General features: G+C 37.1%; 1 pseudogene across 1 annotated transcript; it reads right to left on the minus strand.

Moving 5' to 3' along the window:
* Positions 1 to 22,006: 22,006 nt before the first annotated feature.
* On the minus strand, positions 22,007 to 22,990 carry LOC308414636 (S-adenosylmethionine decarboxylase proenzyme-like; annotated as a pseudogene). Its single transcript has one exon. The product of its transcript is annotated as an S-adenosylmethionine decarboxylase proenzyme-like (transcript).
* Between the last annotated feature and the right edge of the window lie 3,552 nt (positions 22,991 to 26,542).

The raw sequence follows: 26,542 nt of genomic DNA on the forward strand, positions 1-26,542 counted from the left end.
AGATGCTGCAGTCAGCAGAGTCAGCTTTCCTGCTCTCATGCCTCAGGCTGTCACCTGCACCCAGACCTCCAGAGCTAGCTCTACTGAGCTGCTCAGTGAAGGTGCGGCCCCCCACTCTCCCAAGTGCTGCAGTCAGTGAGGGATGGGGCCAGATCTCTTGCTTTCATGCTTTCCGGGCTGGCTCATTCATGTCTTCACCATCATTGCCAGCTATACTGTGCTGCCCAGGTGAGATACAGGGTCCGCATGCCTGAGTGCTGCAGCTGGCAAGAAAATTAAAATAATTTTAAGACCTATAATAATTCGTGTAAATCTAATTAATCAAAATTAGAATAGTCATACACCACATTCTGATATGTGTTTAAAATATGTATATAAACAACAAAATATCCTTAATGTTTTTGGTAGTTTACTGATAATTAAACATTTCACATTCAAATTGTAATTTCAGAATCTCTAGTTTGTGTTAAGTGTTCCAAATAATTATATCATAAATAAATACCATAAGGATCACAATAACAAAATGTATTCTTAAAACAAATTATCATTATTAAAGTGTATTTATTAGTGTTTATATTCTAATTCTTATTCTTTACTGATGTCTATTGTTTACTGATATTTGGGGTTATCAAATCTACATAATAAAAATGCAAGGTCAGTAGTTAAATTTTGAATGGCAAATGAATAACTAATCATGTTTTGGCGACTGAAAATTACATTGAATTTGTCTAGATGTCCTATGCTAACTGCAACCTTAGCAGATTTACGAACTCATTCAGCTAGGAAACAAACGTTCCATCTCTAGTAGCTGTGCTTACAGACAGTGATAATTATGACCATCCCATGGCTGCAATTCGGGATCTTGGTCAGAAATTAAAGACTTGGCTGAGGACAAATTTCAATGTGGAGAGGGGATTTGAGTATGAAGTTCCACCCCTACATGAGCAGCTACTGGCAACTGTTACTACTGTGAGTGTGTGAGGCAGTTTTCCCTAAAAGTTAAACAATTGGGAAGACAACCATCTTCCAGTGGAAGGTTACACATCCTGGAATATTTCATCAGCAGGCATTGTGGCACATACATTTAGATTTAGAAAGGGATAGAAAAGCCAGTGATCCAGTTTATTCGTATTCAGTGGAAAATTCAGAGAGGAGCTGGGTGTGGTGTCCCACACCTCTAAACCTAGCACTTGGGAAACAGAAGCAGGCCGATCTGTGTAAATTGGAGGCCAGTCTGGTATGTACAATGATTCTAAGTCTTGTCAGGGCTACATACTTTGCAGCGCCAAAATAAAAATGGAAATAGAAAACAGAAAAATGGGGGAAATGAAAATACATACAAAGCACACAAAGTAAAGTGAAGTATTTGAATGAGAACTTCTTGATCATTCATTTCAGCTGTGTCTCCATAATCCAGAAGACCCCACAATAGAAATACTGTAATTTTTATGTGCAAAGCTCTTTGTCATCGATGCAGTTACCAAAGAAATTTGGACTATGTAATGAGTTCAAAATAATTTTCATCATTAGAGTTGCTGCTTTCATGTCGGTCATTCTAATTTCATATTGGTTGCTGTTAATTTAAAAACTAACAAAAAAATCATTGACTGGTTTAGAGTTGTGCCCCTGTTTGGGGAATGATGATGTATATACAATGTAGTCAATATCTAGAAATGCTGTTTACATGACTAATTCTGACTTTTTGCCTTGTTACTCTGTTTAATGATGCTTAGGTATTTAGAAACAATAGGTAAATAATACATCTTTAAACTTAGGTATCCTATTTCCAGTCAATTGACTTCTGCCTTCAGGACATGGAAAATTAATGAACTCCATCTTTCCTGCGACAGGAGATTTTACTTAATTCTTTTCAAGTTGTTGTGAAAAAAAAAAAAATCCCTGTATTGTTTTCAGTTAGCCAGGACCTAATGATGTTCCTACCTTAAGGACTCCCTGATTTTCAAGACATGGTCTTGCCAGTTTATGGGATTTGCTGAAGTGTGTGTGTGTGTGTGTGTGTGTGTGTGTGTGTGTGTGTGTGTGTGTGTAGAAAGCAGCTCATCTTGTAATATTTCTTACTTTGTTTTTCCAAGTCCAAGCACATTTCATCATTATTCAGAAGAAACACTTAGAACTATTTATAGCAGTTTTCTTCTCTCTCTCTCTCTCTCTCTCTCTCTCTCTCTCTCTCTCTCTCTCTCTCTCACTCTCTCTCTCTCTCTCTCTCTCCCTCCCTCCCTCCGTCCCTCCCTCCCTCCCTCCCTCCCTCCCTCCCTCCCTCCCTCTCTCTCTCTCTCTCTCTCTCTCTCTCTCTCTTTCTTTCTTTGTTTTGAACCCTTTTAGAATATTTGCAAGGATAGAGTCCTTAAAATAGCTTGTCTCTAAAGCAAACGTTTATTAGACTATGCTAATTATTTTGATTTCTATTCAGCTGTGGAAAACCATTCATCTGTTCTATTCAAACTAGTTTTCTAATTACAGAAAATGAGAATATAATTATTATTTGTAAACTACCACCCACCCATACTTTTTCTAAGGTACAAAGTACTGCTATTTCTATACAATATGATGCAATTTTTGACTGATTAATTAGAATGTATATCCATAATATCAAGAATGTTTACTTTTATATTTGAGAAGGGCAAAAATTCTTTTAGAGTTTTTAATATTCAAATTCTTTTGAGCTTCCCTAGTTCATCTTGAGGGTAGACTGCCCACTGACAATAGATCACTATAGCTATTTGGTGTTTGTTAACCTGAAATCATATCTGAAATGACCAGTGCTGAGCAAAAAGTGAAAGACAAATCACAATGTTATAAAAGAGTTCATCTAACCAGTACTGTGAACTAGGATGAGATAAGGAGTCTTTTTCTTTTGATGTTTGTTGACTGGAGCAGACTGGGGCAATAGGATTCTTATACATAATGAATAAATCAAAGAGAAGTAGATACCGAGGTAGAAAGAGATGAATCAAGTAACCTTTGAAGAACAATAATGCAGAAGCTAATGTCTAGAAAAGGTAAGGTATACTGTGTCTATAGTGAATATCAGAATGGTATCAGAGAGAGAGGGGCATTCAAGTGATTTGGGATACTGTAGCAGACTCTTCTGATTGGTATTATGATCAGTAGCTATGCCTAACAATTTCACACCCAAGGTTCATGGTATAAAATCAAGAAAAATGGGACACAAAGATTGTAACAGTCAGAGGACCTCAACATATGCTGTGAGATAGTCTCTTCTATGTCCAAAAGGTACAAAACGGGGCAAGGGTAAGGAAAGGATTGATCTGGGCATGGATGTGATAAAGATAGGTTTTATGAAAATCTCAAAGAATAATTAAAATACTATTTTTGAAACATACCCTTTAATCAGCTGGCCATTTTCTGAGGTTCTAAGAGAAGAATTTAAGAAAACCATGCTTTATATATGGACTAAGAATAGAATTAAGACAGTTAATACTCTGCTCATGCAGCTAACTGTGGTTTGAAGTGAAGTTCCTCACCTAACCACTTAGTACTTACGGGGAAACAAGACAAAATGAGACATAAATTAGGTTAAAGTTACTCCTTCCTAGATACTGAAGCACATATCACAAGGACAATTTAAGACCCCTCAGGATTGAAAATTGCCACTCAAGTATTCCTGCATACTAATAGTATTGACAAATATTAAAACAAAATATTTACATAAAATATTATAAATAATGTATTTATATATATTATTTTAGTCATATTACATATAATATACTTCAATAGTAACATCTCAAGCGATTTTTGCCTTGGTTATGGGTGGATTATGATTCCTTTGTTTTCCAAGAATATTAAAAATACTTGGATTCCAAGTAGAAAAAGAGTGCCATCCACAGAGATTTTAGGCTCCCATCTGTTTCCTTGGTGTCTTCTGGCTTCTATCATTGTTGGGAATCATGCAGTGCTTTAGGGAAAGAAAATAGTTAACCAAAAGTTAGTGGACAAAGAATGCTTAGATTAAAGAAATATGGGTTTTCTCGCTCCTTAAAGCCACTTCCTTAGCCAAGATCGACATGCTTTCTAATCTCTAACTACATGGTAATCGATTAAAAAATGCTTTGTTATTACCATAGATCTGGCTACATACTTCTCAGAACAGTGTTACACATAGCTACTCATGATTTGGGTAGAAGCTTGTCTAATGTATTGACTCTACATGATAAGGAAAAATAATTGCAATCAGCTATATTAATCCTTGATCACTTGATTGTCTGCTTATTAATATACTGCCAGCAAAGGTAGATGGGTAGGCAATTTTACCTATCTATTTTAATGCCAGGAGACCAAAAATATGAATAAGTACCAGGAGGGCATGGAGCAAAGAAAGTAATTAATTATGTGAGTATAGACCAATAAGAAATGTAGTTATATGGCAACTCATCAACCAGAGACATGTAGATAAAAGGCACTCCATACTACTTCATGCTTAAAAAAGGTATTTTAACAGCAATATTATAATGTAGCATAAAACCTAATAAACAAAAACACTATTTGGAATAATACATATTCAAACAAACAGATCATATGATGCCTTAAAGACATGTAAACTTTATTTCCTGTTCCTGAACTATATGGAAAGCCTGTCATTAACTATCAGTATTAGTAAGATCAAAATTCCTCAAACCCAGTTTCTTTTTCTGGCACTAGAATCAATAGTTTCTACATTCTAAAGGCATACCGAGGAGAAATCTATACTGGGCACATCTGGTAAGAATCAAGAGCAGAATTTTCTTAGCTTATCTAAATTCAGTGGAGACTTCTCTTTCAGAGAATGAATATGAAATGATGGTGCTTTTAAAAACAAGATACTTCACTTAAAAGTAGTTCCATTAGAAAACCATTCACCTTTCAAACCACACAGTGGACACACATATTTTTGGAAATCCTTGGACACTGCTTCTTCATGTATTGATGATATAATATTTTATATTTTATTTTTATTATCTAAAATTGTAATATACAACTCACTTTTGATCTATCTTTGCTTCTGGGAGACTTTGGGTCCTATCTACAAGGTAAACTTATCTATAAAGTGGGAACAGTTGGAATTGCCATAGGGTCAAATGTACTTCCCAATCTCATGAGGACCACCTGAAATGACACAATGGTTGCTTCCTTTAACTGTATGATGCTTCCTCATGTAGTAATAGTTTCTGTTTCTTTGGCTACTTATTCAGTTGTCAAATACACATTGAGCATCCCTTCTGTCCCAGATGCTAATGTGGATGGCAAGGATTCAGGAAAAAATAAAAACAGGTTTCTTCCTCCATACACATTACAGCCCAGTGAGGGAGGAGAGATAATGAGCAAGAAACAGACTAAATAAGTAATATATTGAAATCGGAAAGTTGATAAAGTGCTGCAAATGAAACAAAGGGAAACTAGGGGCAGAGGATTCTGAAATAAAGAGGTTGACATAAAAATGGAAATAAAAGGTATCATTTAGGATTGAGAAAGATAGCTCAGTCAGTAAAGTATTTGTCTTGTACTACAAGAATCTGAGATCAATTTTCATGTTAAAACAAAACTAAACAAAACACAAACCTGGGAGCTGAGACATAGTAGTGTTCACCTTTAATCCCATAATTTGGAAGCAAAGGCAGACATATCTTGCTGAGTACAAGGGCAGCCTACTCTACATAGTAAATTCTGGACAGTAAAGGCTACATAGTGAGATGTGTCTCTACCAAAGTAATAAGAACAAGATAAGTGGGTGTTGTGGTACACACTTGTATTCCATGTGCTAGGAATATGGAGACAGGGACATCCCTGGAGCATTCTGGCATGCCATACTAGCATAGATTGCATATTCCAATCCGCTGAGAGGCAGTGTTTCAAAACAAAACAAACAAACAAATACCCCCCCCCCAAACAAAAACCATCCCTGAGACCTGATGCCCAGGCCTGTCCTTTGGCTTCTATATACACATGCATGCCAGGACACACTTATGACATACATAAACATGTACCCATATACATAAAAGTGACAGTTGAAGCAGGAGTTTAAGAAGTAAGGAAGAATGACATTGGGACATCTAGGACATATGCTGTGTGGAGAAGCAAAACCAAGAGTGATTGCCTAAAGTCATGAAGGAACAACGAAACCCATGAAAATGTGCATGGATGTGGCAGTAGAAGACGATGGCCGAGGCTTCTCTTATTAAGGCTTCCGGAAGCAGTGCTACATCAGCATTTGACCCAAGAATTTTACTTATGGCAAAGCTCAGTGGTTCCTACCAGATCTCACACTTTGTCATAAATAATAACAGGAAAACAAATGAACAAAATACAGTGTGGAGGATATGGAGTGCTGACACTTAGAAGAAATGATGGCGGAAACCGAGACTCCTATGTCTATGATTTGGTCTGTAGAAGCAGGTTGGATGTTGCATGAGATGTGGCGAAATCTCTGGTTCAAAGCTAAATGACTATAGAGTCCCCAGCCTGGGGTCATCACAGCCATAGAATATATGACTGGTTATTCAAGGAGACATGTGCCTAGCAAAGTCAAGGCAGGTCAGCTAAAGGCCAAAGACAGAAAGAAAAGAAATTAAATGTAATGAAAATTATACCCCAGGAAAAAGACTCCTTTTGTAGAGTCAAGGAAAATGCTTACACTGAAGGGGAGTGAAGTCCTTAATTAGGAGGTAATATTTATGTACTTAATTAAAGATTGATAGTTCTGAAGGCCAAATACTATGTGAAAGAAAAACACAGGAATCCAGCATTCGGAAACACTCTGACCAGAGACTCAAAAGCAAAAAAGGGAATGGTATTTCCTAGGAAATGAAAGGACAACTGTAGAATATATGAATGATAGAAGGGTTCAATTTATAGTAAAAGAGAAAATACTCTAAATGTTTATTTATGAGGTATGTGTTGTAGAGAGTTAAAGAAAAGCCTTAGGTGGGGAACTAAGGAAGATGATTTCTAGTCAATCAACTTTTTAAAACCAAAAGTCACTTGGGAAAAGAATCTCTAGGAGATATTGCCTGTATCAGGTAGCTTTGTGTACATGTATGTATAGGACTGTCTTGATTCTCTTAATTGATGAGGAAAGACCCATCTTGAAATGAGCAGCGTCATCTCCTAGTTGAAGACTTGCGACTATTTAAGAGTAGATAAGGTTGCCTAAGCACTACTGTGTATGCTTTCTCTCCACCTGTCACTGTGGATACGATGACTAGTTGCTTCAAGCTTCTACCAATGTGACTTCCCTGACATAATGGGCCATAACCCAGAACTGGGAGCTTTAAAATAAGCTCTTTCTCCTGGTTGTGTTTTGTCAGGATATCACAGCAACAGAAATGGGACTTTGGGGTATCTAGTTTCCAATCATAATGAGGAGACAAGACTGATGCTGGCAATACAATAATTACATTTTAACAGTAGGATCATATGTAGTTGGCAATATGTCTGTCAGCTTAAAATACATTGATTAGTATCCCCTTGCTTTACTCTTTACCCTCATAATACTCTTGACAGAGAGATGGGATTAGTACCAGGGTAATTTAACCTGATTATTGTAGTCAGTCATAATCTCTCAATTTCTCTGTCTCTGTTTCTCTGTCTCTGTCTTTCTTCTCTCCCTTTCTCCCTTTCTGTCCCCCCCGTATATCCTCTGCTGGCTGTGCCCCAGGAGGAACTGAATGTTTCTGGGGGTTCACAGGCCTCCACTGGGAGGGAGCGCCATAGGCATGGTGATAGAGTTTAGAGAACAAAGCACAGCTTACACCTGCTGGCTGTGCAGCTGATAGAGCTGTCAGGCAGGGTATAGGAGGTCTGCAGTCTAACCTGGGTGTTCCTGGGACCATCCAGACCTGGATGTTTCTGGGACTGGGCACAGTTCCCTGGGAAGGAAGGAGATGGAGGGCTTACAGTACTCAGGTGTCCACAGCATTTTCATGAGATAATCAAAAGAAACCTTTGCCAGGTCACTGCTATAGTGTTATATTTTGACAAATTGGTCAGATTTTTAAAATCTCTGTACCTTCTTCTCCCCCCTTCACTCACATTCCACGTCATTCTCTCCTTTCTTCTCTTCCTTCGGTTTCTCCCCCTCCATCGTTTCTGTTTTTTTTTTTTTTCTATTACAGTAAATATACTAAAATTGGACTGAGGCAGAGAAGGCAACATCGCTCCTGAACAAAGATAACATGCAAATCCATGAAGTATTCCATGTAAAAATAGTATAAATATTTTATAATTGCAGTGGCAAAGAATCTAGTATAACTTCAAACAGTAAGAAAAATTAGAATACTTTAGAGGACATAGAAATGCTGTATCAGTTTTCTGGAGAGAGATGGAAGTTACCCAACAGACTCAGTATCCACCTTTTAAAAATATTTTTGGAGGTTTGTTTTTATTTTATGTGTGGGGGTGCTTTGTCTGCATGTATGCCTATGTACCATGTGTATGCAGTTCTCAACAGAAGCCAGAAGAGGTCATCAGATCCCCTGGACCTGAAGTTACAGACCATTGAGAATCATCATATGGCTCTTGAGAGTTACTGTTAGGTTCCCACTGCCATCTCTTTAACCCCTCACTATCTTATTTATTAATTTATTTTATTTTGAATGCCCAGTTCTAAGAAAAGTACAAATGGCTTCTGAAAAATAGAGTGGTTGCAAATGGTAACTTGTTTCTCCCAACAATCTGCAAATTGTTACCTACAGGTGCTGAAGCATTCAAGAAAATGAGAGAACACAGTTATTTTCAGGTTGCATGTCTAACAGATCTGTTCCTGATCCCACTACAATATTGTCTGTTCTGTTCATGCTTTCCCAGTGCAGTATGTTACCCACTCCTTTGCAGTAGCATATCCAATTCCATACACTAAGACAGCTTTGCCTTGTATTTTTAATGCACTTTGTGCATGTGTTCTGTGACCCTCTTTTCATTTGCATACAATCATAATACATGAAATAAAAGGGAAAATGAAAGCTTATAATCAGGGGCATAGTTCCAAAAATCTCAAACCATACTATATCTGCAGGAACAGCTTTATTTTAAGTTTTGCTTCCAAATCTGCTCTGTTCTTTATAGCAAGGGGAATATAAAAACAGGTCTCTGGTTCTGTTGTACTTAAATGTGCCACATTTGAGTGAGCATATGTTTTAATATAGTTTAACATAGTTTAGAAAGCATTTATAACATTAAATGCACCCCAACGTCTATGCCTTCAAAAGGGTTCAAGGTTTCTACAGGCCTCTGAAATCAAGGCACTGTCACATGCTGCTTTACCCCAAGTCTCTTCAAATTTAGATGGTTGGTAGTGGAGCTGGTGACTGTGATCTCTTGAGGTCTAGAAATGAACATTTACATATCTCTCTTGTCAATCATCTCTGTTCCTGACCCTAGAAGCAAAGCAACAGCCTTTGGTCTTGCACTGACAAGAGGAGCACTCGGTGTGTAATGATGTTGTAGAGTGTGAGATCTTAGGGATTTTTGCAATGCTGCTAATAGGCTTTCAGCTTCTAGTCAGCTTACCATCAATCTGCAAAGAGATGTTGCAGAGTTTTCAGAATTGAAGGCTATTTGAAAAAAAATTCATCAATTGGCCTTAGTAACTTAACATTGCATAAATAATTTCTCAGGAACTTCTATCCTGAATACTTATTTGTTTTTATATTAATATTTTTTTCAATAAAGTAATGCTGTTTTTGCTTCTGGAAAATGTACAGAGGCAGGCTTATAGGAAAAGGGAGCTAAACTTATTTGATGGGGAACGAGTGAATATGTGATAGAGACAAAGAAATGGAGTTGGGCTATGGTTAGGTAGGTGCTTTGATGTTTTCTGCCTTGACATACCCAAGAAACATCCACTTACTAAGGAGGAACAACGGTGCAATGATTCTGAGTTGGGGTAAGGATGAATTAGGAGGGGACCACATGAAATTCTAGTGGGTCTCCTGTGTACACTTAAAGAGAAGCTTCCCTCCTGGGTGATTAGAGTGGACCTTTTCTCATGGCATACTAAAATGTGAGGTTTCATGATTGTCTTCTCCATGAAGACTTCTGGGATTGTTTGCTTTAATTTTTAAGACTGCAACTACTAACAGTCTTGTCTCCCTACCACACAGATACAGATCAATTTTAGGGCTTTCCCTTTGTCTGTCTAAACGCATTGTATAGAACATTTAGAACATTTATTAATGTACATTATCATTTACATTTGTATTGCACTTCATACATTTCAAAAAGAATATTTGCATATATGTTATGGCCATTTTTATATGCTAAAAGACTGAGATTTTAAAAGACACAATGATTTTCCAAACGTGCCTTTGTGGGTAGAGTTGGATTTATCACAAATCTCTTCAGATTTCTTCCTCTCAAGGCTCTTTTTGTTATGGCTGAATTTTTAAAATTTGAGCACTACCAAAGATGCGTAAGTTCTAGGCAGTGCATCCAGTTCTCATTACAGAAGGGATCTGACATTATAAAACCACATAATTCCTCTGGAAATGGCATTATTGATTTTCCACAGCTGCTTGCACCTGTGCCTTTGAAAACTGTATTTTCTCTTTTATTATAACAGCAAGGGTAGTTAGTACATGGCACATGCCCAGACTGATGCACGGCTTGGGAATTTACTTCAATAGAGCCAATGTTTAGTTTGTCAGGCTGTAGACTGTCCAAAGTCTCTTTTGGTTTGTTCATTTCCTTTTTGCTGTCAATCACTTTTTTACTACAGCCCATTTGTTTTCCATGCTTGGAATTGAACCCGTAAGCCTTTTACAAGCCAATTATGTGTTGTACCACTGGGCTACACAACCTGTTCAGGAGCTAGAATCTTAATCAAAAGTGAGAGGGCCTGACTGACTTTAATTTTAAAATGCAATGTTTTTAGTAATTCTGTAAAAACTGTTTCAGCGAAAAGGGTGAGGTTGTATAAAATAGGTTTTTTTCTTAATTGTTGATATTTTTCTTTCCATATTCCTGCAGCCCTAATTAGTACTGGCTAAATGATCTAAATTAACTCCAAGAAAAGAAAACAAGTGGTTCAAAATGATGTGCTTTAACTATTATAATTAAATCTGAATAGCGGTCTGAATCTGCTCCTGAAATCACCCAAGGTTTGATTAAGGATGAAGGTAATGGCAGTGTAGTGGGCAAGTAACAAGGCCCTAGCAAAGTCCTTGACAATTTTTACAATGATTTTGACATTTCCTTAAAGCTCAGGAGGAAATTGAGCAATTATTTATTTGACTTTAAAAACCACAGGGTGTCACAATGTACTCAAGTGGCCACAAAGGAAAGACTTTCAAAGGGAAGAGCTCCAGTAGATGCGGCACAGCTGATATTAGAGCAAGTGTCCATGTGTCAACTGCAAAGTAACAGGTCCTGCGTAGGGCACTGAAGGTTAATGAGTGGTATTTCATGTGGTCAGAATAACCAGAAAATGTCTAATATGTGAGCTTATTTCTGAAAATGAGAGTCTAGAGTAAGATGGTGTAAAAAAGCAAAGAAATTATGTCACAATGGTCTTATTAACGCTAAGATAACTTGTATTTGTTCCAAACATAATGTGTGGCTAGCAGTTTACACTAAAACATTTACTTCTATTATCTCATCTACTTTCTTCTCAATGTTATAAGACTGTTTCATTTACTGCTCACCAAACAAAGGCTTTTTGAATAGCATGCTAGGACATAAAACTGGTTTCTAATCAATTCCAGAGTCAGGTTTTCAAAACATCATGGAAACCCTATGTAAGTCAGGAATCAACTTATAATTTCCTGCCATGTAATCTTGGAGAGCATAGTTTACATCTTTGGAAACTTCTCTATCTTTAAACATTGGGCACTTGCTTGTAAAAGACACAATGGAAGGTAGGTGTGGTACTCCACACCTATATTTCTGGTATTCCTTAGGCCGAGGCAGGAGGGTTTTTGTGAGTTTGAACGTAGGCTGGACTATACAGTTAATTCCATACTAGCACCAGCTATAGTGTTTTAAAACAAAAATGAAGTATTGTGAATGTAGAATTTTTTTTGGATGAGGTAAAGGGTTGGTGTGTGTGTGTGTGTGTGTGTGTGTGTGTGTGTGTGTGTGTGTGTGTGTGTGTGTATGTTGGGTAAGCAGGAACTTAGAGGTTGGATCAGCATTATTATTCTGTAATATGACTTTCTTCAACTTCTTTTTACAGGTTGTCATTTTTTCAAATCCCCCTTTGGTATTCTCAGCTCCAGAAAGTCCTAAAAAGTAACAGAAAAAAACTGAGCATGTGAATGTGAAAACAGACAATTTTTCTTTGCCATTTCTTTTCCTGACCACAATGGCCTCTGAAGGGAAGCACATCAGTGGCCTTAGTTCGAAGGAATGAATGTAAGGAAGAAGAGTGTAGCTGAGATCCAGTAATACTGCTGATGCAGAGGCAATTCTAATAGTAGTTTCCTTCTCTCCAATCATTAATAAACATTCTTTCTGCAAATTTTTATTTAGTTGAGAATTTTGTATTGATGTTATTTCTTCCTCTCCTCTAACTCTCCCTTTGGTATATCTTCAACCCTAGTTCCTCTCATGGCCTTGTGCTCTACATATGATTAAACCAACTTAGTTCTTTTAATGTTGTTCTGTATGTATATGGTTTTAAGGCTAGCCTCTTGGGAGTGGAAAAGCTATTGGGTGGTCCATCCTTAGAGAAGGCAGAGGGACCTTTCTTTCAGTAGGTGTTAAATACCTGTCTTCATCTAGGGATGGAGTACTGTGAGGCTTCTTCCATCCACTCTGGGATGTCAACTGATATCATTTTTTCAGGCCTTATTTAGGCAACATATTGTTGAGGTTTAATGGACACAGCTCTCCTGTCATATCTAAAAAATACGATCTAGCATCAGGTGTCATGGTTCTCTGGCTCTTACAGTCTTTCTGCCCATCTCTGTCAAGATTCTTTGAGCCTTAGTTGCAGAGATTGTATCATAGATGTATCAACTGGAGCAGAGTGCCCCCATGATCACTTGTTCTATGTATTGTGACCAGTTGTTGATTTCTATAATGCTCTCCATCTGTTACAAAAAGAAACTTATTTGATGAGGGAAGAGAGTTGTAGTTAACTTGAACTTAAAAAAAATATACTGGTTTAGGAAAGTGGTAGTATATTTTTTTTCTTCTAAGGTTCTCTAGGCTTACAGTACCAGGCATGAAATCCTGTCTAATGAGTGGTCCTTAAATCCAATTAGTTGGCTGTTGGCTACCCCTAGAAGATAGGAGCCAGTATTCACCTTTTGCTATACCCTCTTATTCTTGCCATTATTGATGCTTGTAGGCATTATAGTTGGATAGCATTATTCACTGACTTTCTCTTTTTCCAGTTTGCTTTTTGTGGTACAATAAGAGTTAGTACCCAGAAAGGAGGATTTCAGGTCAATTCCAATTGGATTCCTACAAGTCCTGTTTTCCAAGTATGTGGTATCTTGAACAATATAGACTTTCTTCCAATTTTTGAGAGGCAACCAAGGGTGATGGGAATAGTCTATATTATTTTGAGCTCTTCTGTCCAATTACATAAAAGGAGGCTCTTTTCCCATGCTGGACACTGGGGTTTTTGTTATAAAAATATATTGTTTTTGTTGGGGATAACTGTCACCTCAGGTTGTATAAATTTATTTACACTATATGTAACTATGTAGATATGTATATCAATATATTTAACTCTAAGTAAGCATATAGTAACATGATTTCCTATGGATTTTCCAGATGTGCTTACTGTTATTTATCCCTCGGTCTTCCCTTCCTTCTCAGTCAAGGCCATCATACTCCGGCTGGTGCATGACTGGTTACTGGCAGTGTGGGCATGGTTCAGTGGTGGGTAAGGGTTAGTGGAACTGATGAGGCAAAATCAACACACAGTCTGAGTACTGAGCAAGTCTTTCCAGTGTGGATATGGCAAGGTGGGTGAGGGTTAGAGGGACCCAGCAAAGGCTGAGGGAGCTGTGCATCTGAAGCTAGGCATAAAAGTATGGTGATGGCATGGGGGTGACCTATTAAAAAATTCCCATTGTAAATGTTTTTTTTATTGTGTCTTCAAATGTATAGTTAATATTTAAGGAAAACATAATGTACTTTATAAAAGGTAAAAGTTACACACACCTGTAATCACAGTGCTTAGAGAAAATTCAGTGGTTTTAGCATATGATTTCAATATTCTGAAAAAGTATCTTACCATGTACTTACAATTTATAATCAATATCTTCCTCTTCCATTTTGATATGCCATTATTTCCTACTACAGTAATTTAGTGTTTTGAGTACTGTAAGGATTTGGGCTTTACCTACCTTCTTATATTTTAATCTAGAAAAATTGTTACTTATATGACATGTTCCTATCGTAGGTCCCAAAGAAATGTATGCTACATATTGTATGGCATTTTCCTTCCTTCCTTCCTTCCTTCCTTCCTTCCTTCCTTCCTTCCTTCCTTCCTTCCTTCCTTCCATTCATCCTTCCATCCTTCCTTCCTTCTCTCCCTTCCTTCATGTCTTCTGTTTCCATTTCTTTTTCTCTTTTCACCAGTCTCTCTTCTTCTTATACTATGTAAACTTTGATGTCCTAGAATTCACTATGTATACCAGGTTGGCCTTGAACTCCTAAAAATAGGTCTGCCTCTGCCCCCCACATGCTGGGATCAAAGCCCTGTGCTACCACACCCAGCATAGATTTTTTTTCCTTTCTTGGTGAATGTCTTTAAATGCTTCTCTGTTTCTCAGCACCTTTGGGGAAGGGGACTCACCCTCATTATTCTATTTCTCATTTATATGGTCATTATTTTGTATATAAACTGAAAACGTGGAGGAAATTTAATGAAGAAGAATAATTTTTATGTTTTCATCTCATGACTGATGTTTGGCAGTCAATATTTACTCATTGATTGTTTCTGTACTTGAATCAGTTAGTGTTACTGATTATTTAGCCTTGTTTATAATATAATGAAAAGGAAATTGTTCATGAAACTACATCAGATTAAATTATTTTATTTCATTAGTCCTCTTTCCAAGGATATTTTTTCTAGGGGAAGAAATATGTTCTTTTCTTTTTTAGATTTTTATAGAATTGTGTGTGTGTGTGTGTGTGTGTGTGTGTGTGTGTGTGTGTGTGTTTCCTCTGTGGATGAATGTATATATTCCACATGCATGCCTTGCTCCCTTGGAATTCAGAAGAGGGCATCAGATCCTCTGGAACTGGAGTCATGGGTGGTTGTGAGCAACTTTGTGTGCATTGGGAATTTGAATCCAGGCCTCTGCAAGAAGTACTTTAAGTGCTGAGACAACTCCAAGGCCTCTGGCATAGTTTTTTAACAAGATAATTGGCATTATTTCTGTATAATCATTGCTGTCTAAAGTGGGTTTCTTTAATTTTTAAAGATGTTTTTGGTCTACTCAAGGTCAGACTAATTTAAAAATACATTTTCCTGAATATCATGTCTTAGTGTTCTGAGAGAAGGAGGAGTAACACTCTGAAGGGGCAAAGAGTTTGAAAACCTTTCTAGTAGAAACTATAGTTTACAATGATCAAAGAAAGTCTCATCCTGACCTGCTACTCTCTTTGAAAATCCTAAGAACCTCACTCACTGTTCCATTTCCCTAGGAAAGATCTTGTACTTTAGCGTAGAAGACATGTACCATAATGTTCACACCTACATCATGTCATTGGACATATTAAATGAATAACATGTACATTTATAGCCATTGTAAAAATATCTAAATTATCAATTAAAGCATTACTGAGTGACAAATAGAATAATATTTATTAAAAGCTTTAAATCATGAAGAACCTATCGATTCAGATAAACTAGGTTATAATACCTTCATAAAACCTTCTAAATTTGAGTGGCTCAGAATATCTGGAAGATTCTCTGGGACACTTGTTGTCCTCAGCTGACAAAATTCTTCATCTTATTCCATGTTTCATTAATTTATTTTCCAATGGAAAATAAGCACAGAGACTTGCATGTTACCTTACAAAATTATATTTTAATTGTCCAATGTAAGTCATACAGTCAGACTAAACTTTAAGGAGACTAAGGAGGGCCAGCAGAAATGGCTCAGTAGTTATGAGCATCTCTTGTTCTTGCAAAAGACTTGTTTAAGTTTATGATACCTATATGATGGCTTGTTAACTCCAGTTCTAGAGGATATTTGTGGCACCCAAAGGAATTCACATACCTGGTGCATAGACATACTTGCAGGCAAAATACCCATACATATAAATTAAAAGTAAAAAAAAAGAATAAGGAGTTTAATTTTTGCATGTAATTTATGTGGGCATCCTAAATATTTCCCAACTAACTCAATAAAATTGAGAGACCAAAGAATGACCAAAATGGCATATGTGTGCTCTAGAGTATATCGACAGGAAAAATCCACTCTCCCTCTGTGCAGGGGGGTTGAATTTGGAGTTAATTAGGATGGGAATCCTGAAGAAATGCTTCCTCTCCCACTTCAGTTTATTCCCTACCATTCCCACAATGCATTTGGTTTGGAGAGGCTACCAATGTTATAAATTCCATCAATGGCTTCTCTTCAACAACCACCAGGGCACAGATAATAAGGAAGTACTACTAATGCTGAAGAGAATAAGGTTAGAGAGACAGAGAGAGGGAAAAAGGAGTATTCTCTTGTCTCCATTTTATAGTTATCTTAAACCTATTCTCAGTAGTTCTTTGAATTTCAGATGCTCCCCCCTTTTTATTGAAAATAGATTCTTATGTAATATATTCTGATTATTGTTTCACATTCAGCTCTTACAAGATCCTCACCATTTCCTCACCCACCCAAATTTACATCCTTTCTTTCATTAGAACAAAAACAGGCATTAAACAATAAGATTTAAAAAAACAAAGCAAGACAAAACAAACGGAAGGCAAAGCCAACAATAAAACACAAGATACACGTATAGATGTAGAGACAAACATTCTTACAAATAGGAACCCCATAAAACACAAAACCAAAAAGCACAATGTATACTCAAATGATCTGTAAGGAGCTCTCTTTTCCAGGCCTTACGGTTTACCAGTTAACATCTTAGTTATTGGCAAGCACTGTCTGCATTTTCTTCTGGGGTTCTTTGATATCTACACCTTTGTAAATCATCCTTTCTTTAGCAGACTGATCCTGTGCTAAGCTTGTCACCTTAGTTTTAATCTAAGTGTATCACTATTGTTTCTGGTTGGAAGTAGATGGATAATGAGAAACAGCACAGCTTGTTTACATTTACAGTGCTTTAGTTTATGTGCTGGCTTCTCTGCACAGAAACACTTTACAAGTCTCTATGCATAATCTACTTAATAACTAAAGACTAAATGCAAAGTCACACTTTGTTTCTCCTTCCACACAAACCTTTAAAATTACATAAAACCACCTTACTGCAATAACAGTTGTATAGTGATTAAAACTGATTTTTATTATAGTTACCTTTGTGATTTTTTAATGTATCCATCATTTCTATGAATAAAGTCAGGTGTGCTGGTTCCCACCTATAATCTCACCACTGGGGATACTGAGGCAGGGATGATTGTCGTAAGTCTCAAGCCAGCCTGAGGTACAGAGTAAGACTCAAAATGTCTGCAACAAAAATCACAGAAGACGTAACCTGGAGGGTATTCTTATTTTTTTTCTATTAAAAATGTCATTTGATTACATTACTTACTAAATCATACTGAATCTAATAAGTTTCAAAATTAAGATGTTCAATAGCAATTCCAATAATTGGCACTGGAACGGCATTTAGTCTTGTATGAAACATGTGATACTTATGAGGTACTGGAAACCCTGGCCTGGCAGTGTATCAGTCAAATTTTATAATAACAACTAAGTATTTGAAAAAAAATTGGCCCAGAATTTTGATGCATAACTTTTGAAGCTTATGTCCAAAATTGACTGCTATATGATGTTCATGGCACATTATGGTGGAAGCTCATAACAGGAAAAAAACAAAACAAAACGAAACCACTTATGTACCAGGATAAACAAAGGAAGAAGAGAACATGGTACCCCAAATTCTTTCAGAAACATGTCATCAAAACTATAAGGCTATCACATAAGGATCCAGCTTCTAAAGATGCTGTGTTTTTTAAGAAGACTGAGTAGGACCATAAGTACCAGATCTTTGACACATGAAATTTTATAGGAAACTATCTTTATTAAACTCTATCAGTATCTCTGTGTGCATGTGTAAATATCCTCTGTTGTTGAGCTGAATGTTATCAGCAAACCATTATTATCTATATATACCTTTTTAAAAATTCCACTTAAATTTGATAACAAATATGTTTAATTAAAGGTAGAATTATATAAATGTAACTATAAAAAGAAACAGTCTGAACTGGAGGGATAAACACTATGTAAAGGTGCTTGCTGCTGTCCTGCTGACCTGAGTTTAGTCGCATGGTGGAAATAGCACATTCACCTTGTAAATTGAACTCTGTCCTCAACATTGTGACAATGTGTTGCCCTAAAAAATAAATAAATAAATAAATAAATAAATAAATAAATAAATAAATGTAAGAAATTAGTAAAAAGAATTAAAAGCATGGGAAAGACATAATAACTGTAAACCTCTAACAAATGCTAATATCTAAGGGATGGAAAAGCAATTATGAAAATTAAAAGGACTTTAATTTTTAGTGTTGTTATTATAATTCAGAAAAGATGTTGCCTGAAACTATATTTATTTTATGAGACTATTTTACAAGAAAGATCAGCAGAATTCTTATTACTGGGTATGTCTGGAGAAGAAAATTATAGATTTTTTACAAAGAATAAATGAATGTACCCTTTGATGTATTTTGTTAAAACTACAGAGAAACTTCAAATGTCTGATGAAAAATACCAAAATAGACTTAAATTAATAAATATATTAATGTGGATGGATAGATAAGAACACCCAGTACTGTCAAAATTTAGCTCTTTCTAAACTGTCTATAGATTTAATGTAATCTTGATCAAAATCCTCACGTCATTTTGTGGACAGTGATAACTTTATCCCATAGATTATATTAGAACATGAAAAATGTATAGTACAGAGTACAATATTGAAGGAGACAATTTTCAAAGGGTCTGATATAATACTATAAAAACACTGTAATTAAGACAGTGTAGTGTTGTGAGCAAGTAAAAAGCCCACTAACAGACTGACATAAATATGTGAACTTCTCCTTGCCAAGGAAGCAAGAACCATATGATGGAAATAATTTGTTGCTTCAAAAAAGTGGTGTGGAACAGAGGGGCATCTACAGGGCTTGAAACAGATCACAGACTTGTGTGCAAAGTTCAAAGGTATAAGAGCCCAAGAAAATAAGAACTTCTAAATGAATGTGAATTTGGTAATTGTACTTCTGGCGATGATACCAGAGGTATGATTCTTGAAGGATTTGAGAGGCTAGCTAACCTACATTAAAATTCAAAGCTTTCTGCTTTCTGAGAGATACCAGCAAGAAAGTGAAAAAGCAAGACTCAGACTAAGTAAGAGGAAATATTTCTAAAATGCATAACTAATAAAGAATTTTTATCTCAAGTTTACAAAAAGGTCTTTAAACAACACTCATATTTTTGGTATATATATATATATATATATATATATATATATATATATATATATATATGTGTGTGTGTGTGTGTGTGTGTGTGTGTGTGTGTGTGTGTGTGTGTGTGTGTGTGTGTGTGTGTGTGCAGTATCCATGCAGTGTACATATATGTTTGCATGTGTATGAATTTGCACATATGCATGTATGTTGAGACCAGAGATTGACACTGGATATATTTTCAATCACACTCCAGTTTGTATACTGGAGCAGGGTCTATCACTTGAACCTAGAGCTTGCTAAGCCTGGGATCATTTCTTTCTGTTGTCTGAGCTATAGGATTACAGGAGAGCTGCCCAAGAGCTTCCATCTCTCTAACCCACTAACGATTCTTTTGATAATATGTTTTCAATTGTATACAAACAAATGTGTTTCATTATTGCATGTGCATACACATATGTCAGTATATTTTGTTTTTGTTTATCATTTTCCTCTTCTGATGTCCCTTGTTCCCTCTGCCCTCTCTTGCTAGCTCCTGATCTCCCCAAATAGCCCTGCCATTCTGTTTTCTTTTTTTTTTCTTAATGTTACTAGACAATTAATCACACTTTTATTGAAGCTTACATTGTGGTACAGGAATACATTTCAGATGATTTAAATGTCCAACACCAACAAAGAAATTATGGCACCAAAACTTCCCTGCCTGTAATTACACTAGATCACTAGTCCACCTACTGTTTCTTTTCTTGGCTTTGTTCCACACAAACCTATGCAATTTTCAACATTAGAATTCTTAATTTTATAAGATGGGGGAATCAGACCTCAAGCCAAAATCTATTGGGTTACAAAATTCAGCTTAAGTAAGCCCTGGTCCTCCAATAGCAATTCAAAATATGTTCTGTGCTCATTACAGAATCAGACTGATAAAGCTTCTCCAATGAAAAATTTAATCAGCACCATGTATAAAGCAAAACACTTGATTTCAAACCAAGTAGATTCTATGTTTAGAAATGCTAAAAAAAAGTGTTTTGTTATAAAATATGGAAGGAACAAAACATCATTGTGTCGGTCCAGAAACTACCAAGGAAACAGTAGGAGGGCAATAAGTAAGGAGTTTGGTCCAGTTTGCTCTTTTTTGCTTAAATCCCACAGTATTTGCAAAATCCATTAACATGTTGACTCTTGAAAGCCAGTATTTCTAGTGCCATCAAATAGTCAGAATATTGTGCCGTTTCATCCATTCATCCAGTCTCCAGGCTGAGTAACCTGGAGGGTCCTCCCCCTGGTCAGCCATTCATTGATCATCTGAACACCACCGCAAAACAATGAGACCACAGAAAATTGCCGAGTTACCATCAGAACAGATGGAAACTACAGATTCTCCTTTGAACCAAAATGTCCTTTAGTAAAAATTGGTGACAATGGCAGCACTGAGGTCAGAATGTCTAGGATTAAATTTCTGCTTTGACTTAGTGGACATTCCTGTCACTACTTAGTAAGTTAGTGAAGGCATGGTAAGCACTCTGTTAAAGCTAATTAAAGTGCACTGCATAGCCTATCAATTCCACAGAGTTTTCCTTTTTAAATCAGCTCATCACCCCTGGAGAGTGAATTTTGTTCATTTGATACATTCAGTTTTGTCATTTATCTTCCACTGAAGTTAATGCCTATAAGGAGGCTACATTCTATGTCTTAGAAAAAACATTAAGCAAGGGACCATCTCCAAACTCCTATCTGGGGTGTAAGATTATAATATAGGCCCACAGTGTAACAGTGTATTGCCTCATCATGGATGATGAAAAAAAACATAGGACTATAAATGCAGGAGCAACTATTAAAGCAGTAGAACACAAAACAAGCAACTGGAATAATTTTCTTACAAAGACTCAACTTGTGGAAGAAAACCTTTAATTGCCATTGCATAAAACACTTGTAGGAAGTAAAAATTGGTTGTGAATATCATTAGTAGAGAATATGCTCTAGAAAATGGAGGTAACTGGATGTAAAAACTCTGGTAGCAATTTAATGGAACAGTCCCAGATAGTCAGCTGAGGCTGTATCTATTGGGGACGAAAGCCTTGTCTGTGGGGTATTTTGGACGATGCCTGCAGAAATATTACACTGTGCATAAACCAAATTGAATCATTTTCACAAGTGTTGTAAAGATTCATACAGTCAAAGTTCTTTTCTACATGCACTTCAGTTCCACAGCAAGAGTGGCATAGAACACCTAAACACAGGAGAGAACATTCATGCAAGATATCTAACTCCTTGATATAGTAATGCATACACTTCAGAATGATTACACTGTCATTACACCTAGGGCTTTCTGCAACTACAAGGTGGTGGTCCTGGTCAGCATGGTCCCCAGGATCAACATCTAGAAAGCAGCCACCACCTCCCGTGTGACTTCTCTTTTTGTGTTTTTTTTTCTTCTTCATTTTCTTTTTCTAATCAACTCTGCTGTTGTTTCTGTTTCTTAGCAAAACTGGTAAAAACAAAATTGTAATCATTGAACATAACACACTGGCAACCAAGACGTTTAAAACTGTCAATCTTCTGGGGTGAGAAAAAGCACTGTGCGACATTTAGAACTCTGATTAACAAACAAGGTGGTCACAAATTTTCCTGGTTTGAAGATATCCACGACTTTCCTGATCAGGTCGTCATAGGAGGTCTGACTTAGGTTTGCTTCAAAGCTAACATAAGAAAATTCTGGTTCTGGAGTGATGTGAACAGTCCAATATGTTCCATCCGATTTCATTCCATTCATTGAGTAGCCACAAGGATTGAGCAGTGTGGCGTCAATGACAGAAACTGGTATCAGGTCACAAAGTCCACTCTCATGAGTGACACCCTTTGCAGTAACACCATCTTTCATGTAGAACTGGTCCATAACTGCTGGGTCAAGCTCACTCATCAGAATTTCCAAGGTTTGATCTGACTGATTAATTACTCGGCTCTCTGGGAGATCCAAAGTATGCAAGTACCAACAGTCAGAATCTATACGTCCTATACAAATACTGCTCCACTTGGGAAAACTGCATTAAGGAACTCGATTTATTCCTGGAAATTCCGGTGTGGGTACCCTTGGTGAGAAAGCTTCATGAGATTCTTACGAGAATAAAAGAAGCTTTGAATTGAGTCAAACCCACTGTAATCTCTAGCAAGCTTCAACAGGGGAACCAGTGCTTTCAGTAAGAGGGTGGGACCACATGTCTTCAAAATGAAACGTCTCTTGGAGACAAACATGCTACTCTCACTGAGTACATAAGCTTCCTGCTTGTCAGTCTTTGTCACACTTATAATTGAGCACTGCACATCCTTCAAAAGGACATCCCACTCAGATCTTGGGATGGTACGAAGATCCCCAGATCCCTGGCTTGCATTGGACTGCTGCCTGGAAAGCCAGACCTCTAGCGGTTTCTCTGCTCCTTCAAAAAAAATAAAATAAAATGTGCAGCTTCCATCACCGTCAGACTAGGGAACATCCAACAACCACAGAAAATCAACTAAATTAAATCTCTTCTCCCATCTCTCCTGCCGCAGCTGTGGATTGTTCCAGCTGTGTTACTAAAGTTCAGGTTCTCCCCCCTTTTTTTTGCTATAATTTTATATTAACTTTTTTTTTAAAAAAAGGACTAATAAAGATTTCCCAGCTATTTTTTTGTGAGTGAAAGGTGAACATGAGTCTGTAGGAAATAGAGGCAGATACAGTTCTTGTACTCTGCTCTCCCGTTAGAGAGTGTTGAGCGAGTGCTAGCTAATGTCATACTGTGTATGCGCTCTGTTTTCATGTCATGTGGTATCTGTTACATTTTCACTCCTCTTAATACTTCTTCCCTTACATGGTTCCCTTCTTATTTCATAACCCATATGTATTTAAATGTGTATACATTTAAGTATACAGTTTACATATGATAGGATATCTGCTATATGTGACTTTCTCAGCTTATGTCGTCTTGCTTAATATTATACTTTTCAGACTCATCCATTTGTCATTTGAACTTTTAGGATTTTATTTTTTTTTATGGCTGGATAAAATCCAATTTGTACATGTTGCACACTTCCATTCATCTGTCGGTCTACATTTAGGCTGCTCTTCATACCTATTGTGAACAGAGCCAAGAAAAGAATATGTAGTGTGTTGACTTCTGAAGATTGTAAACCAAGGGGAAGCATTTCTGAGGAACTTCCACACTGGCGTCCACGGTCATTGGTGGGACAAGGTTTTGAAGCCACAGTAGTGTGAAAAGGTTTCTCTTTCCCATCATATTCTTCCCAGTATTTACTGCTGTTTGTTTACTAGGTGTTAGCTATTCTGATTGAAGGGAGATAGACTCTCAAAGCAGTTTTAACTCACGATTCTGAACACTTTCTCAAACAGTTTTGGATTTGCTGTGAAGAGGCGTTATGGCCAAGGCAACTTTATAAAGGAAAATTGTCATGAGGAGAAGCATGGCAGTGTACACACATGCATGGTACTGGAAAAGGAACTGAGAGTTTTACATCTTGATCCACAGGCAGCAAGCAATGAACTTGCTTGACCTTCTGATACCTCAAAGCTCATCCCTTACTCCTGTCACTCCTCCAACCTGGCCAAACATATCTCCAACATGGCCACACCTCCTAGTAGTGCTTCTGCTTCTAGGCCAAGCATTCAAACACAGGAGTCTACAGGGGTCATTCGAATTCAAACCATCACAGATGCTGTGTGGTTTTATGTGTCTACTCAGGAAGCAATCATGGTAAAGGCAGATAATAGTTAGGTGTTGGAGGATTGGGTATTTGGCTATCTTCACACTGATAGCATCAATATTGAATTACAGGACACTTAGTAGTGTCTCTTGTAAATCTGGTTTCCAGTGGGGAGAAATGTTGACATAGCTTGCTCTAATAAATTATGTAACACAATCTTTGATCTCCATTTTAACCCCCTTTTGTATTTTCTTTTCCTTTCCAAGAGGGTCTCAATATAGCACTGGCTGCCCTAGAACTCACTATGTAGACCACTCTAGCCTTGAATTTACAGGGAGTCACCCGACTCTGCTTTAGAGTGCTGAGATTAAAGGTATTTGAGCATGCCTGGATTTCACTGACTATTAAGTAAGCGATGTTCTATATTTGCATGGTGTGAACCTCTGAAAAGAAGCTTCTGGCTGTGCACATGCACACAGACGCACAGGCACACACACACAAAACTCCTGAAAGAAATCTGTCTGCAGAGACAGACTGGCTGATTAGAATTTCAATACTGTGGAGAGATGGATGTGAAGGATACAGGTTCAGAGGCTAATTACCTTATCTTAGGCTAATTTCTGATGCTCAGAATAGAACTCCTTGTCTCCCATATGTTACTAACACATTGTTCAATAGAATAAACATGTTTAAGAATCTGTTGATTTAGCAGGCAACTAGGCTCTTCCTATCCATATGCTAAGAATGCCATCACATCGCATCTTGAGCCTAGAGAAAAACTTCCCCATCTAGCTGTACCTACTTTTCTTATGTATCCACCAATGTATTGTAAACTTGACATGATTTGTGACTTTCTCTGCTCTATAGAACTAAAAACAACAACAACAATTTCATAAAACTGTTTCCATGCTGGAACATGGAGTTTAGAGTAACAAATCTGTGTTCATGGGCCATGGTCATTTAAAATGGTCTCAGAGTGAACTCTTTCTAATTCCTTTTAAGATGAGGGATATGGGTTTTGCATTAACAATTGGAAAAAAGTTAAAAGCAAATGTACTGATGTTCTGAAGACTCTTACCAATGGAGTTTGGCAATTTATGTGAAGTATATATTTGATCCTCATTCCACTTTCTTTCAAAAAGTGCTTAAAACCTTTGTAACCAGACTGTCCCTCCCTCCCTCCCCCCCTCCCTTCCCCCCCCCCACCTCTCTCTCTCTATATATATATATGAAATCTATTTTGGTCATATTTACTCCTCCTCCTAATTCCTCCCATACACCCAACATCATATTTTTTTTCATAATCCAATTTGAACTACCTATTTACTCATGGTGGTGAGGCCATCCATAGAAGCTTGGTTCACCCATCAAGGGCCATACTATTAAAAAAACAGACTCTTCTTCATGTAGAAACTCTCAACTGTCTGTCAACATCTCTTCAGTTAGGTGCGGGGACTTGTAAGTTATACTCTCTTCTTTGATAAAATGTTCATTGGCTTGACCTTGCATTGGGATTGTACCTTTTCTGTGTACCAACGAGATGACTTATGGGCGTGAGGTTATAAGGAACTTTAAGATGGGGGTCATCAGAGAGATCCAAATATGATTAAAAGACTGAAGCTCTCACTTTCACCCCCCAGTCTTGTAGGAGAGAGGCTGTTGATGTCGACCCTATCACCAACAAGCTGAAGAAATAGTCATTTCTATATAATGATTTTTTAAACACAAAAGGACTGGGTGTATACTGGCTTGTATATCAAAACACTTGGGTCTTTCTGCAATATAAAAGCATTGACTATCTTAACCCATTCCTACTTGTTCCTGTGTACTTTGCTCTTTCTTTTATTATCTTTACCCTTTGTACTATTCCCTACCTAGGTCAAAATAAAGCCAGATTGGATCTGACAGAAGAGCTTGTTGGTTAGAAGTACAGACCACAGCTAGGAACTGGTGATTGGCATCTGAAGTATCCAGTTGTCTTGTGAGAGTGGCGTGAACCCTCAACCTGTGAGATTTGAGGCTCTCTCCAATTTGATTGTGTTAGACCTGAATTAAATTGCAGGACACTTAGCAGTGTTCCCTATAGAAGTGGGGGTAGTTGGGAGACAGCCCCATACATTCCGATGAAGAGAATTAATTGCTGAGGGAGTTATGAGAGTGTTGGAAATATGCACTTCAGTTCTGATTTTTCTTGTATCTCCCACCAGTGGTTTATTATAGTTTTCTTTACATACTTTTTCATATTTTGGATAGCAAACACATTTAAAAAGGTTATTTAGCAGCATTTGATAT

Source organism: Micromys minutus (genome assembly GCF_963924665.1).
Source record: "Micromys minutus genome assembly, chromosome: X".
NCBI lineage: Eukaryota > Metazoa > Chordata > Mammalia > Rodentia > Muridae > Micromys > Micromys minutus.